Source organism: Octopus bimaculoides, chromosome 10, assembly GCF_046866305.1.
Source record: "Octopus bimaculoides isolate indiv1 chromosome 10, ASM4686630v1, whole genome shotgun sequence".
NCBI lineage: Eukaryota > Metazoa > Mollusca > Cephalopoda > Octopoda > Octopodidae > Octopus > Octopus bimaculoides.
The window spans coordinates 73,740,209-73,758,182 of NC_142937.1; the positions used below are offsets into that span (position 1 = coordinate 73,740,209).

The window sequence follows — 17,974 nt, forward strand, 5'->3', positions numbered from 1 at the left end:
AAATATATCTCTATCCCAAACAAGAACCAATTATTTTGCTTTGATGGCTATATTAGGCATGCTGCTGACTATGACTAAAATATACAATGCTATTGCTTTTAATAATATAATTTAAGCCAACAGACAAACCTATTGGAGAGCGATGACTTATTTATCTAAAAATCTGATTATATAAAATAAATAGATCTGTTTGTGAAAATAATTATTTTCGCAGAATAATTATTTATAATTTCAATTATATGTCCATCACAAACTAGCCATATATTTTGATACCTTAGCTACTGGAGATAATTTACTTAATTTATGAATAAAACAGCCAATACCAAGTCAGGCAGCAATATATTACAAAAAAAAGAAAGAAAAGAAAAGAAAAGAAAAGGTAAAAAAAGAAAAAAATATTTGAGATAATTCTAATATTTTTATCACTAAATCCTTCGCACCACTAAATCAGTAATTACAGAAGAGCAAAAACAGTATTAAAACAAATTAAAGAACCTTGAGTTGATATAGAAGTGTAATTCAGTTGACTTTCTGAAAAAATTACTGATTCGTTCTATAGGCACACAGCCGTGAGGAGTCAAACTAGGAGGTTGTAATATTTGTGTTTTTTCCAAGATTACAAGTAGAATAAATGAAAGTGAATTACTTCAACCAGAACTACTGTAGTTTATCTCCGGCTATATTATACGGAATTTACTTAAGTTGTAACTGACTAAATGCTATCCTTCATTCAAAAACTTTTCAAATCTCAATTTTTTTTTTCTTTCTCTTTTCGTTATAATGTTAACATTTGAAATGAAGATATAAGCTTGCAGCTAATGCACTCTTAAGTTAAATAAAACCGTCTGTTGGTTCTAACTTTAAAATGTTGCTTTTAAATAACAGAAAAGGGAGAATGTAATGTTTCCAAAAATGAATGTAGATCAATTTTCTATTGCATTACTTAAGTGAAAAAACAATAATTAGTCATAATACTGTCAACAAGACAAGCAGAGAATGTTTGGCAATGAAATAAAGGCAGTGGTTTAATGTGTGCTGTATGGCTATTATCCAGAAACTTTAAAACAGTTTGAACAGGCAATACTCTTGATATAAAAAACTTATTTTATCAATGTTGTAACCAGTGATTTTGTTTTTAATTTTATTTTTAAGTGAATTAGGAAACATTTTTTGAACCTTAAATCTTGGCAGTCGGCTTTCAGCTCTCTATTCTACTTTGTCAATTGATTCTTGTTTATTCAAACAAAAAAGACAATAACCAATACCTAAGCAACATTTCACAAAAATAATAGCATAAAGTCTTTTTGTTATCTACTCTGCTTTAGACATATTTATATCAAAAAATTCTCTGCCAGATCTCCTGTTTCATTTATTTATTTTTGGATCAAAAAGTTCTTTAAACATGAGTAGCTACTGATTGTATACACAGCTTTCATGTTCCTCATGAAGTCCTGCTCAAATTACCAGGAATAGTCTTACATTAGATGTAATGTAGAGACCATTGTTGTGATGAGTTTTCTGCTGTTATTTGTATCAAGGCCCTATGAATTCACGAAATGATACTCACTCAAACATACTTGACACACCTGTTATTACGTACTGGTCACTGATGTGTATTCCTTAAATTGTATTTTAAATACTTTTGCTAAAAACTACCTCCAATATCCATCTTTCCATGTGATATTAATTCTAATATTAACTCTACTAACTTTAACTCAATCCTTCTGGTTGAGGAAGGGTGTATAGGGCAAAGAAATATTTTTGTTTTAAAAATTAATACAACTTGATACTATCATATATGCTTTGAAATTCATATATATATATATATATATATATATATATATATATATATACACACACACACACACACATACATGAAACTTTTGTGAATTATTTTGTGAAGTGCAAGTTAAAAACCAGACTAATTACTATAGCTAATAAATATTTTTAATGTAAATATTTCTTTTTAAGAATTGCAGTTATGGTTGAGGAAGGCTATACAGGACAAAGGAATTCTTTTTTCCTTTTTCAATAAATATAACTTGATGCTATGATATATATTTTCAAATTCATATAAATCAAATATATTTAATTTTAAGAATAGAAATAGTCTTGGAATGCAAGATTTTTATGGACTGTTATGTTCTTAAAGTTGTCCATGAATTAAACTACAGAATCTTCTAAGTTATAAAAAATTATGAATTTCATGTGTGCTAGATTAAAGTTTCATTCTATTTAAAAATGATTTTGCTGTATCAAGTAATACAGTAAAAAGAGTATAACCAAATGTTAAATAAAAAAGAGTATTTTCTGAATTCATTATAAGATACAGTACTTTGATATATCAGTCCAGATCAGAGGGAGATTGTGTAAGTAATATTTCAGGGAATGCTAGTTATTTGAAAAATGGCAATAGAAAAGATGGCATTACAAGCATCACAGTAAATCTGATTAAGAAAAGTAGATCTTTGATAATTCATAGAAAAAAGTAAAATTATTATTACCTTTTTAAAACATCAATATTATTTTTGATGTTTTGATATTATAAGTTTTTTTCCTATTTCCTTAATATAAACCAATGTGATAATTTTACACTGTTAATATATAAAATCCTCCCAATATATTTTTGAATTATCTTACATTCTATTTCTTTAGCTGTGGTGAATTCTAGACATTCTGGAGTACAACTTAAGTTCCACAAAAATTTTCTTATATGAAATAACATTTCAGTCTTGTTTATTTAGCATCTCCTTCTGCTTTGGAAATTAGCATGAATATTTATATGTATTATCTTCATGTAACATTCCTGTGAGCAGGTGTGGGTTAGGTGTTAACAGGTCAGATTTAAACCAAGTTATCACTAATTCTTTCTCCATATTCTAATGGTTGGTATGAGAGGGGGCACAACAGCAGCAAAGATATATGTGTCAATTACAAATGCTCTTGTATTCAAATATTAACATAGGTTTTCTGATAATGTGACAGTTGTAGCCAAACAGATGAATGGAATCCATGCCAACATTGGAAAGAAAAAAAAAAAAAGGATGCTAAACAAAATGATGACAGCATTTAGAAGAAGTAACATGATATACCACCACAGTAAAGTGTACTGTATGACCTTTTACATTTACGATTTTTAATTTTTTTTTTCTTATTTATATTAACACCTACTAAGAATAAAGTATACATTAAAAATATCTTTAGAAATGCTGCCAAATTTTAAAAAGGCTGAAATTCATAAACAATCAGAAGCAATATTTTCTTCTAATAAAACTCGAATAAATAATGTTTCTAGGTGAAATAAAAAGTGAGTGAAACAAAGTTAACAGCCAATGACTAGTCAAGTGACCTGGCTGGCTATTATGACTGAATGATACATGTAGTGTTAAACTCTTACAGTCAGATGAAAGATGTTGGGAATCTAGCCAATCTTGACCAAAGAATATAATGGAACTTGACAGATTCTACGCCAAAATGGATTCAGACACCTAGCAACAACAGATATAGCCTATTTGATACTAACCAGCTTTTTAGTTTTTGGCATGCATTGAAAAATCACTAAAACTGGACATCTTCCGTGTGTTATTGATCTTGGCAACATACCTAAGATGTTCATTGAGACTTTGTTCTAGTCTGAAAAATTAGATCATATACATGTGTGTGTGTGTGTGTGTATGTATGAACACATTTATATTAGTTACTGTTGGCTAACAAAAGGAGTCAGTTCAATCTAGCAAATTAATGGTTTAATTTCGTTTAACTTGATGGGTTAATAATGATTATAATAGTGTTGCAACATTAAGCTTTACATACTACAAAATTAATGTGTTTAGGAACAACCATATGTTTAGCATCAATCTTGAAAGAATGATACCCATCTTCTCTCTCTCTCTCTCTCTTTCTACCGTTTACAGCTGTACAATTTAGCTCCTGCCAAATGATTAACACTCTTCCTTTCATCTTTAATTCATCAAAGTCTTTTGAAACATAACACCTCAATTTTAGTCAAACTCCTTAGAGCTTTATTCTAAATTTAATTAATCCAGCTGATTGCTTGATATATTCCCTATAGATCATTTTACAGTGGCACCCATTCCATTATGGCTCATCAGTTTGTTAATATGACTTAGACCTTCAGTTTCACTCAATCTATCATCTGTCTTGTCTTTCCTCCACATGTATCAGATAAATGACAACAGCATTAGCAGTAAACACCAAACATTACTGAACATTCCTGCTCGCCATGCATACCCAAGAGATCAACTTATATCATTCATTAAATCTCTTCCCACTCCATATTTTGTCCCTATTGCCACTATTCCTATTGACAAGTCAATATAACATTTGTAGCAGGGAAAACAAAATTAAAAAGAAAAAACAACTTAGGTATCAATGAAATAAAAACAGTTTTATGAGTGTGTGCTGTTATTTAGTTATTGGGAAGATGAATTCCTTGTTACCTTTGCATTTTACCACTACATCATTTCATGCAAACATAGTGACGGTTAATTTTTGTAATTGCACATACAAAAAAAAAAAAAAAATGACATCCATACAGAAAAAATATGCATATGCATTACTAAGATGTGCACGCACACATACACACACATATGCATGCACACAGAGCTGTGTTAATAAACGTGATTTAACTAAATCATAAAAGGGTATTTAAGTACTTTTGGCAGCATTCCTATTATTAATTATGAGAGAGCGAGAATGAAAAAAGAGAGGAAGAGAGAGAGAGAGAGAGAGAGAGAGGAAGAGAGAGAGAGAGAGTGAGAGAGAGAGAGAGTGAGTGAGTGTGTGTGTGCAAGCATAATGAAGAGAATAGATAAATTCTAGGGATGCTGTAAGTTATATGATTGGTATTCAAAAGAATGTTAATCTAATTCCCATCTTAAAATACTTGCATTTTCTGTTTATTGGCTTGTGATTTGATAAATTATTCCTAAATAGTTTAAACATTTGTTCAGCAGCCAATATATCTATAACTTAAACACTTATATTATAAGCCAAGAATATAATCTTTAGTGCAAGTAACACCAAAATAACATCTTGGAATATAACATAAGTAAATATATTAATGTTAAACATCCTAATCTTACAGAAATTATAAATTCTTAAACAAATGAGAACTATATTAACATTATTATATTTTCAGAGAATTGTCCCACTCAATCAAATATATGAAAAAAAAAAAAATCTAACTTTTTATTAAATATTTTTTATATTTGTTTTTGTTGGTTTATATGAAATAGATAATGAGTTTTGATACATTCCCAAATTAGCTGAGCAGGTGTTTTAATCCTACTGAATACTCTAATGCAGCAACCTTTTTCAAGAAATGGGCCACACGAGACATGGCTCATCATCAGGTGGGCAGCATTACTTACAAAAAAAAAAAAAACCATTCAGAAAGTCATAAAGGATGCGGTTTTGCCCATGATTCATCTTATGAGCCATTTTCCATTTCTCGGCAAGTTGTATTGAAGTTAAATGTGTAATATTGCTGTGCTCAAGCTTTTAAACTTACCAACTTATTCACAATCTGTGAAACTGCCAGGAACCAAACTTGTGAGATTATTATTTAACATTTTAGCATTCCGATTACTCTATCAAATGTAATATTTATTTATTCAAATTGTTTTTAATTAATCATGCATTATCTCATAGCTTTCAGATTTCAATCATCTGATTGTCTATTTTCAGATTGACATTGTAGTATATGTATGAGAGGCAAAATCTGGCCAATTTGAAAATGTAACAGGTAGAATATTTGGACCAGATGTGCCCAGTTTGAATGCTGATGGGTGAAAGCTCTTCGCCATGCTAAGGAATTACCTTCTATTAACACAATAAGAAGAAAAAGTTTGGCAACTTAATAAACAATTATATAAAGACCCCATTCAGTCATGAATGACCATGGGATAGCACCAAGAAAGTTACCTCCCAAGGCATAAGTCCAGGCAAGGTTGTTTATGGAAGACCAGCAGTCACCCATGCATACCAGCCTCCTTTCTCCATGCCACTGATGTTATCCAAGGGAAAGGCAAAGGCTGATACAGCTTGGCACCCGTGATGTCACAACTCATTTCTACAGCTGAGTGAACTGGAGCTACATGAAATAAAGTATCTTGCTCAAGAACACAAGACACAGCCCAGTCCAGGAATCACTACATCATGATTGTGACTTGAACTCTCTATATCATGATTGCAAGCCCAATGCTGTAACCAATGAGCCAGGTGCCTTCACATATAAGGCCCTGAATTAGCAGCTAAATAAAAACTAAAGTTCTATCAAATCCTTGTGAAATACCAAGATGATTTTTTCTTTCTTTGTTTTAAGCTGCCAAAGAACTATCTTTCTTAACCCATTTTATTACCACCATCCAACTGAGACTCCACCCAGGTCATAGGATACAAAACTTTCAGCATTGAAGTGTGTCTATTTAAAGTGGAAGCAACTCTATCATAATTTTAATAAGAACCTTTTGTTTAGTTAGATTTCAAATACCAAATACTTTTACTTCACTAAACCACTCAAAAGTTGTTTTAACTATTTAAAAAAAAAAAAAATTGAAACACATGGGCAGTTTGTTTTATTAGAAATACAGTCCCTCTCTCTCACTGACATGCATGCACACACAGAAGCACAGAGCCACCTGTATATTTAGAAGACAGAAGTGAATTGTGTGATGCTCATGCCTACCTGATTATAATTCAGCAAGTCAACAATACTGTTATTAACTTACGTTTCTACACATCACCTGATTATTTAAACATTTTCTCATTCTATACAATAACTTGTTCAGCAAGATTCAAAATATTGCGGCCAGTGGCTGTTTTAATGCCAAACTTGTCAGGAATTTGGATACCCACTACACCAGTATAATGCAACAGAACATACAACTTGATAATATATCATGAATATTTATAATAAATAAAAGTCAAAACTCATTTGAATAAATAATAAAATAAAACAAAAATAAACTGCTGATCGATAAAGAAAGTGGATGTTGATAATCAGCAAAACTATACAGTAGTATACAATTTCTGCAATTAAACTGTTCATTATAGTGAGCAGATGCAAATTATGAGGATTTAAGTTATACAGTTATAGCAATCTAGTATATTATTATTTTTCTGTTGAGTATGAAATAAATCTAAGTAAATTAATGATAAAATATAAAACTAATATTTACTTAATTGATAGTAAGAAGAAAAACATCAATATTAATTTTTGGTATATTCCATATATAATAGTAGTTGATATTGATTACATTTTTTTCTTGTCCTTCTACAAATCGCAGGCTTTCAAAATCTAAAAAGTGAAAAAACTTAATCCATGTGAAATATTTTGAAACTTAAAGAAATATATATATGTATATATTTATGTAGGAGTTGCTATAAATTCTTATAACAGTTGTCAAACAGAGTAAAAGAAAAAAAAATAAATAAACAGATGGCACAGAAAATTTGAAGTAAATATCTATAAAGACAAAAATTAAAAAAAAAAAAAAAACTTAATTTCACTGAAGTTCACCCAGAAAGATGTCTAATTTTCATTCCTATTTCATCACCATCATCATCATTAATATTGTTTAAAAAAAAAATTTATATGTATTTTTATCAATGCTTGGCAAGGAGTTACATGAATTTGGCAGGTAAATAACAATTAGAAATGATTCCTAAATTCACTGTGAAAGATAGAACTAACCTAGATTTTGATGATTACGCAATAGTAATAAATGTTTAATTTATTGAATAATACTATAATCTAGCTAATTAATTCTACATGCCCACTCCCTTACACACATGCATATTTGGTAATCATTTTATTAATTACCATTCAATTAACAAAAATGGAAGGTTTCCAAAAATGCTAATGACTAAGAAAGTTCTATTTCAGTTATTAACAATACACACACACATACATATATATATATGTATATACATATGATATATACATGTGTGTGTGTATATATATATATATGTATGTATGTATGTATGTATGTATGTATGTGTGTAGAATCACATATTCTAGTGCAGCTTTTAAGCCAAAGTATAAAATCAGCAAATTTCTTATGATTCATAGATGTATTAACAGAGTGGATAAAATGCCAGGTTCCTGGTTTCCTGAACTTGAATTTGAGTATTGCTGCATGTTTTTGCATTGAATTCTTTTGGAAAGCAACTTAATGTGTTTAAGATTTCATTCTATTTATAAGACTGTGATTATTATTACCTCCGCCTTAGTGAAGGCAGAAGTATTGTTTTCAGTTGTGTTCGTTTGTTGGTCCATGAACAAGATATTTCAAGAACTGCTGGATGGATTTGGATGAAACTTTCATGGACGTTTGGCCTCGTGACTGGCACAAACTAATTGAATTTTGGGATTGATCAAGTACCGGACAAAGATTCTGGATTATTTTTCCTGTTTTTTTTTTTTACTTAATTTTTGAGAGTGGTTGGGTTCATTTTTAGTATTCTCGTTTGTGAGAGCAGTCGAGTTTATTTCAGATATTCTCATTTTAAAAATCATCTCTGGCTAATCGATGAAAGGATGTTGGTGTTGTCTTGGCGGAAGTTTGCGCTCACTGAGTGCTCTTGTTATTATTAAAATGCTTCACAGCATTTTGTCTGTCCTTACGTTCTGAGTTTAGATTCCAATGAGTATAACTTTGCCTTTCATCCTTTTAGGATTGATAAAGTAAGTACCATTCGAACACTGGGGTCAATGTAATTGAGACTTAGCCCCTTCCTCGAACCTGTTAGCCTTGTGCCAACGTTTGAAACCATTATTGTTATGAGTTGGTGAGCTGAGCTGGCAGAATCGTTAGCACTCCAGGCAAAGTGCATAGCGCTATTTTGTCTGTCCTTGTGTTCTGAGTTCAAATTCTGCAGAGGTCAACACTGCCTTTCCTCCTTTCAGGGTTGATAAAGTAAGAACCCATTGAGTACTGGTGTCAATGTATTCAGCTTAACCCAACCCCCAAAACTGATGGCTTTGTGCCGAAATTTGAAACTGTTATTATTATTATTATTATTATTATTATTATTAACTAAACTGGAAAAGCACTAAATAAAGAACCTTCTGACAGTTAAGACCATCTACATTCTATGTTTGAATGGTTTAGATGCTGACTTTGCTAATCAACATGTCAGAGGTCAATAAAAGAAGTGTTGGTCAAACTCATGGTATTGGCTAATTCCTTCCTCTTTCTGCCAAATTCCTGACCTTGTGGCTTAATTAGAGAGGTGTATTAAAAGGTATTGAGCAAGCGGAATCATTAGAGCATTGGAATAAATGATCTGCAGCATTTCTTCTCAATATTTACATTCATAGTTCAAATTCTACCAAGGACAACCTTGCCTTTCATCTTTTTAAGGTCAGTTAAATAGAGTAACAAGAACCAGAGTCAATGGTATTAACTAACAGCATCTCCTAAAATTACTGGCTTTAGAAACAAATATTATTATTATTATTATTATTATTATTATTATTATTAAGGCAGCAAGCTAGCAGAATCATTAGCACACCAGGTGAAATGCCAAGCGGTATTTCATCTGCCACTACGTTCTGAGTTCAAATTCCACCGAGGCCGACTTTGCCTTTCATCCTTTCGGGGTCGATGAAATAAGTACCAGCTATGCATTAGGGTCAATGTGATCAACTAGCCCCTGCTTTCCCCCAAGAATTTTCAAGGGCCTGTGCCTAGAGTAGAAACAAATAATAATAATAATAATAATAATAATTATTATTATTATTATAATTAGATAAAATGGTACAGCAGTGAATGAAGTACCTCCCAGCATTCAGTTACGTTCCTTTACATTATGTGTTCAAATCCTGTTGAAGTTGACTTCACCTTACATCCTGCAGCAGTCGATAAAATAAGTACCAGTACGACCACGTGTTTCTGTTAAGAACACGTTGCCACTTTGCATTCCAAGTTCAAAATCCTACTGGTGGTCATCTTCGCCTTTCATTCTTCCAGGAACAATTTAAATAAAGTACCAGTAGCACTGGTTTAATAAACCAATTCACTTCTGCCTCATATTTCTGGCCTTGTGCCTGTCTTAGAAGTTAATGAATAATAAGCATGGCATCTGAGAAATAAGGTATTGCATTCACAACAAATAATGAAATACTTTCCATGGGGTTGAAATGTCTATTAAGAAAAACCATTGCCACCACCAACACTACCATAATCGCCATTGCCTCTATTTGACCACAAACTTTGTTTTTTTTTATCACAAATAAAATGCAAGATAAATTTGGTTTTTGTTTTTTCTTCCCATTATATTTGTAACAGACTTAGCAGAGTGCATACACACACACACACATACACTGTACACTTGCTATAAAACTTGATATCAAAACATTCCAGTGTTTAAATACTGACTGCTTAAGCTGAAATAAGTTGCTGTAATTGTCAAGAACACAGTCAAATAACATTATTATTGGAAATATCAAGTGAAGAAGAAAGAAAGAACCAAAGGAGACAAAAACAGAGAGAGAGAGAGAGAGGAGGGAGAGATAGAGATAGAGAAAGAGAGAGGAGGGACGGAGAAGAGAGAGAGAGAGAGAGAGCTTGATTTTTCTAAAGTTATTTACATTATAAATAAAACTATAATTACAATGAAAAGAAAACACTAACGAATTTAATAGAACACAGTAAAAAAAAAATAAATATAAATATAGTAAGAAAAATATTTATAGTATTTATAGTTATGTCGTGTTAATTATGTATTATAAATATTAACTTTGGGGAAATTAAACTAAGATAATGAAGAAAAATAAATTACTTTCCCTGTCTCAGACATTATTAAATTTTGTGTGTGTGTGCATGTGTGTGTGTGCGTGTGTGCTTGTGTGTGTATGTGTGAATGTGTGAAACAGAGTAATTTACACAACCCTAGGAAACACCTTCAACGTTTGGGAAAATTCTAAGTTGCTCCCCTTTTACCAATAGAATCAAGTTATTTTTCATGCCAAATCTATGAAATATTACAAATAACAGGTTTATTATTTTCTGTATCAAAACATTTAATTAGATTAAATTAAATTAAAAAAACAAAAAGAAAATGGTCCATTTATGCTCTTAACCTACCATCTAAAAAATACTTTATTGATAGAAAGGAAAAAAAAACAAAGAAAAAATATATTCAGTTTATGAGGTCGAAAAATTTTTTTTCAAAAATGTTTAAAATCAAAAGAAATAATAATTAAGCATTATAAATCATATTTCTAAAATTAAATATTAATTTTCAAAACAGTTTTTCATAATATAAAGGTGTATAAATTAAAAATGAATTGAAATTACATTAGCCACCACCACTCCTCATCCAACTCTACATGATATTGCTAAATGAATAATTAAACAAAAACTAAGATTGAAACGTGAAACAAAATAAATGTTTTGGTGATGGGTGTCATTCTTTTCATACTTTGCTTGCTAATTACTTAAAATTAGTGTGAGAATTATTAATTGTTTTAACAAAGTTAAACTTGATTAAAGTTTTCAGGGTAATACCTAATTCCCATATTGGCTTTATTTAAGCCTACTATTCACAATGTTATATATAGGTAATACTTGTAAATTAAGATAAACAATAACAGCAACAAAATAAAAAGAAAAATAAGAAGCTTATAAGAGATAAACTTCCACACATTCTAGTAAGAATGCTTATCTAAGAATAGAAGCTGCTAAAGGGTTACTAAAAGGCTATATAACTAACTGTAAGCGCATGTATGTTTGTGTGCGTATGTATATGTTGCATGCATACATACTATACAACACATGTACCTTCAGCTAAAACTAATTTGCTTGTGACCTCATTTCTTTTGTAACTAGAGTAACTCTGATATGTGGCTGTTTATTACTGATAAACAGTAAGTTTGCAAAGCTGCATACGCATGCAAACAACACAGAATTTTTCTGACAATTGGTAGCTATCATTTCTATGAATCTTTCCCACAGTCGTTGCTCTAATTACTGCATGTATGTAAACCGAAAAGAAAAAAAAAAATTGAATTTTCTACTCATACTTTTTTATGGAACTTGGAGGAAAATAAGTTTGTAATGGAATGTATATCTTACTAAATGTACTGTTCTTATTATTTCATAATAAAGCAGTGTTGTCTTTTTGGTGTGATTACTACAACATAAGCCTAAATAAAGTCTATAAACAGTAGTGTTTATGATAGGAACAAAATGAAAGGAAAAAACTAAAAATATATTAACAGATCATTAAATCTCCACAGAAATAGACTGATCAGGAAACATTGATTACAGAATGAAGTTACTTGAATAAACTGTAACTATAAACTATAAATAACTACAAAATAATAGTAACATACTGTAAATAACTTAGCTTTAAAAATGTTCTTCCAATTTCTAAACATCTTAACCATAAATATAACATTAATTAATTAAATCCCTGCTTTTTTTTTTTCATCATGTTTACTTTTAGTACAAAAAAATCATTTCAAATGAAATGAGACAGAAACTAATTAACAACTCTTAAGTAATGTGTATATAATCACACACACATACATACAAAGTTCACTCATTATACATTTTCTGAAAATCAATTACAATTTTACAATTAAAAAAGAATTATCCTTGCAGACCCAGCTAACTTTAATTTTTTTACAACCATTATTTGTTGTAAACTTCATTAAAATAAACTTTCACCTGAAAATTCCCTCTCCCCCACCTCTCTCTCTCTCTCTGTTTCTCTCTCAGTTTGTATATATATATATATATATATATATATATATATATATATATATATATATATATATTCAAGGTTTGAATATGGTACTTATGCGAAGGCACCCGAATATCGCATCCCAAAAGGATGGGTGATTAAAATCAAACAATAAGCAACACGGATTTCAAAAGTGATTGCAGTACGCATGTTTCATGCTACTTCAATTTATTTAAGTAATGTGAGCATTACCTTAAATGCAATATGAAGAGCAATCTTCAGCTGCACGAAAAATGTAGAAAATGTAGCATGAAACATGCGTACTGCAATCACTTTTGAAATCCGTGTTGCTTATTGTTTGATATATATATATATATATATATATAGCAGTCACAGCAGCAACAGCAATTTATAAATATGTTACTTTTAACTAAAAAGAAAAAAACTATTTCCTGTATGCTAAAAGTTAGGTATAATAAAATAAATGCCACAGCTCTTCAAGCATCATAATGACAGAGGTGGTAAAAAAAAAAAAAAGTAAACAGAAGCTGGTTACACACCCTCTTTGAAATATATATATATATATATATATATATGCATGCATGCAAGTAACAGAAACGAGCTACTTTCTTTTTTAAGTTGGGAGGTAGCCAAAATAAATAAATAAATAACAAAATGAATTAACACCATGGGAGAAAAAAGAAAAAAAAAACCCAGAAAAGTTAAGTATTCGTATAAAGTGAATTAATCAAATGATAATTCAAATGGATAAAGAGCAACAAACTAAAATACATATACAACCTTACCACTTTTGAACAGCTCTAAGGCTCACCATCATACTTGGCAGTATGTAACTAATTTTCCAAAATAACTCAACATTTCTTAACCAGCTTCTCCTCTCTCATGTTCAGCAACTCAAACTGCCTCATGGTAGGGGAAGGAAGTAAACACACACACACACACAAATAAACAAAACAAGTATTTCATTAACTAAGGATAGAAGAGAAACCTCTTCCTTATAAGTTATCTAGTTACATATACATACACACACACACACACACACACACACACACACATATATATATACACACCACCATCAGCAGGAGCAGTAATAGATAGAAACAGCAGCAGCTATGGTTTTGGTAGTGGTGGATTTGCGAAGTTAAAGTAGATGGAAACAGGAAACTTATCTATTTCAAGGGCAGGAAGGACAGCATTTATTCCCACCTAGAAAATGCTTCAACAGTGACGGACTACTGCAGAAGTAGTGGTAATATGAAATCCATGTACATGATGCTTAAGAGTATGTGTGTGTGTGCACACAGTTATATTAATTTATCAGATCTTCAAATAGTTTGCAATTTTTTTTCTTTTTTTTTTTTATATTTCCCAGTGAAATTATTTCAACCTCTGTTAGATTCATATTTGAGGTGTTCTTCAAAATGCCTATTACAACATGCACTGCTAGTGACTAGAAATTAAAACATGCCAAGTTTTTTGAGCGCTAGAATATATAAAAACGATATTCACAAATTATAATGAACTAGCATATATATATATATACATAATGTGTGCGTGTGCAGGTATGGTTGTGTGATAAGAAGTTTGTTTCCCAACCACATGGTTTTGGGTTCAGTCCCACGGCATGGCACCTTGGACAAGTGTTTTTTTACGATTGCTTCAGGCTGACCAAAGCCTTGTAACAGGATTTGCTAGACAGAAGTTGAAAGCGGCCTATTATGCATATATCTATACGTATATATGCACACATATACATATATGTGTGTGCATGTATTTGTTTGACCCCCACCCCTCAGTGCTGGTGTGTTCATGTCACTGTAATTTAGAGTATTGGCAAAAGAGACTAACCAGGTTTTATAGAAATATTAGGTCTGGGGTTGATTTGTATGACTAAAATGAGTGGAAGGATAAAAGATATGATGTGTGTGTGTGTGTGTGTGTGTGTGTGTTTCTGTGTGTGTAGTCTAACCCACAGGCACACATATACATGAAAATCCCCACCCCCCCAAAAAACCAAGTAAATCAACCCATCGTCACTTTTAGCAATGAGTAATGCAGTTGTTTAATTAAGATCTATAGAACACACTGAGTTGTTGCGTAAGGGGGTGAGTATTCCACAGACATGGAATGTAAATCTTTGGTCAAATAAGCTTGACACAACACATGACAAGGCTGGCCCTTTGAAATATATGTACAGTTCATATGATGAGATTCCACAGAGTTTGGAGTTGACCCTCAAGGGTTAACTTTTATAAGATACCATGTAGTGGAATCATATACGATATACATCCATGATGATATGCACATATGTATGTACATCACACGTATATACATGAGCACGAGTGTACATATATGCACACACATACACACAATAGGCAAATACACACACACACACACACACATACATACACATATAATTAATTACCCACTGGAATCAATGATGAGCATTCTGGTGTCTGATCAAATGAATTCCTACTTGTGACATTAATGTGCAGGCAGTCCACCAGACACGTGCAACCACAATGGAAATCTCAAGCTGAATCAGCGGGACACTATACATGACAAAGCTGGTCCTTTGGATTTCAGGTATGTGTGTGTGAGTGACAGAAAGCGAGAGAGAAAGCGGTGGGAAGAAGAGAATGGGAAAGATAAAGGAAAAAATTTACCTTAGTAATGGATGGTACTTTTTTTTTTTATTTACGCAAATTGGAAAAAAAAAAAAATGTAAAGCAAGCTAACCTCAATGAACTGAAAATGCAGAGAAGTGGAGCAAATACTGCAAGGTATTCTATCCAACAGCTTAGTGATTCTGCTAATTCTGCACCCCATATATATAAATACACACACAATTATACACACACATGCATGCATTATGCATACATACAGATGCCCATCCCACCGTATGTGAGTATGGAGTGCTGAAAATCTTACAATAACACAAAATTAATTTTCCCATTGTCATGTAGTAAAATGAGAATGCATCCTGCTGGATTTAAAAAAAAAAATTTACAAGCAACAGAACCACTTTTATACATGAAAACAATGTTGTACACTACATATATGTATATAAAAACATTTGAAGAGAAATACGTAACGAAATAAATCAGTATCAAAATACTGATTTCAAATTCTGACACAAGGACAGCAATTAGCACTCAACTGGTATTTATTTTATCGACTCCAAGCAGATGAAAGGCAAAGTGGACTTCGGTGAAATTTGAACTTAGAACATGAGCATGGATGAAATGTCACTAAACATTTCACTTGACACGCTAATGATTCTGCCAACTGGCCACCTTAATAAGAATCATAATATTATAACCAGGTATGTTCTTACCACGTAAACTTTGTTGACTACTATGTGAAGGGTGGTAGTGGTGAATGGAGAGTTACTGTGAGTATGAAGGGCACTATCTTCTACAGTATAGTTCATCACCAACATCTGCTTGAAAGGTGATTAGGGTTGTTAACAGCAAAACCTGGCAGGCCTTTCTCTATCAATGTCAACCCTTTTGCAACATCCTACGCAGTCACTTTAAATGGAGTTGGTGAGATTTCCATATTCGCATTCGTATTCTCAGACTGTTCTTCCTCTAATAGCATCACCTTTGTGTCAGATTAACTTAATGGACACTAGCAACTTGACCACATCATGCTCTTCAAACCCTACAGGAGTTACAATATCTTTCCAAATCTGATGCAGATTTTCTGCTAGTGGAGAACTTGTAAAGTTACAGATATATGTATCTGGTCATATATTTTTCCAAGCAGCATTCAGAGCTGAGCGTTTCACTTTATCTCACCACTCAGCTTTAGGTTTATCCTCCCTGTCAGTTCCTTTCAGAAGTTGTTTGAAAATTTCTTCTTTGTTTGAAATTTCTTCTTGAAGTAAGGAGTCTCACCCAAATACAATGGCGAGAACAAAGAAGTCATACTCTTGGAAATATATTCTACCGTCACATGACCATAGGTTATGTAGATAACTTCACAAATACACAAACGTTGACTAAGAGGAGCAATACTTTGCTGGAAATATTATGTCTGGCCCTGTGCCTTTCTACAGAAGGGCAAATAAATGTTAGTAAACCACTCCTTAAAATGGCTCTTAGTTATTTATGCTTTCTTAATGTGAACACCCAATCAGAAGCAAATTAACCTTTGCTAGAAAGCTCTTAGATTTTTGGAGTGGTAAGTAAGTTGCGACTTCAACTTTATATCAACAGTAGCCTGTACTCCTAAAAAAAAAGCGCTAGATGACTTTTGGAAGTAGTAAATCCTAGTGTTAATTTTTCTTCAATAAATAAAAATTCTAACAAGTATGAACTTCTACAAAAATGTATACTTGCTCTGGAGTATAGCCCACTAGCTACTCAGGGTAACCAGACGTAACCTTTGTATCAGAACTAGTAGCTTCACTGATCGTTTATATGTTGTGCAAAATCAGGCTCTTCTAGATATTACTAACCATATGAGATTTTCCATTAGATGTTTCAGCTTTCTTTTTCTGGAAATCATCATAAAACTTTTGGCATTTCTTTCTTAATTACCATTATGCTTATTGGTACACTCAAGCCTGATCATCAATTCATACAAACAACAACCATCCCTCTTTAAGCATTGCATTGAATCATTAAAAAAAAAAAGGACTGGGCAGTTAAGTAACTTCTTTGGCACTTGGCTTAATTTTGTTTCTTTTGTCATATGTTTCCACAGCTGGCATTGCAAATTCTAATGTCTTGGTCATGTGGCTGATTCTTTTCCTCCAGCAGTAAGCCTTTTTAAATTATAAAGTTAAGTCTTTTATGGTTCCTTTTCACATGACTATCTTCAGTCCCATTTGATAGGTTCCTTCCCAATGTCTCGAATTGTAGGTAAATCCAACAGCAGCAGTGATCAACAATTATCCACAATGGATATGTATTAAGAAAAATAGCACCAGGAAAGAACTGCTTTGTGAGAGCAAAAAGAATCATCTTATTCTTTTGGATGTAAGAATGAAAATAAGATAAAAGGGTGAAGGAATTTAGATGGGACAAAGTATTGTATGATTTCTTGCTGAAGGATTACCAGCTTCACCAGTCATACTTCTTACTTGAGTCATAAAAACATCAGATTCTCCCCACACAAACTCCATTGTGTTGATACATAACACATGTAGCTACAGATATAAACAAAATACATATATATATATATATATATATATATATATATATATATATATATATATATATATATA

General features: G+C 31.7%; 1 protein-coding gene across 10 annotated transcripts in view; it reads right to left on the reverse strand.

The window, feature by feature from the left end:
• LOC106880698 (uncharacterized) overlaps positions 1-17,974 on the reverse strand; it is a 405,084-nt gene that overhangs the window by 78,249 nt on the left and 308,861 nt on the right. Inside the window, exon 1 of one of the 10 annotated variants that reach the window (XM_052971300.2) lies at positions 13,524-13,762. The exons of the other annotated variants lie outside the window; for them this stretch is intronic. The gene's annotated coding sequence lies outside the window, so the exon portion shown is untranslated. Of the gene's footprint in view, positions 1-13,523; positions 13,763-17,974 lie in introns of those variants that run through there. 10 annotated transcript variants of the gene reach the window in all.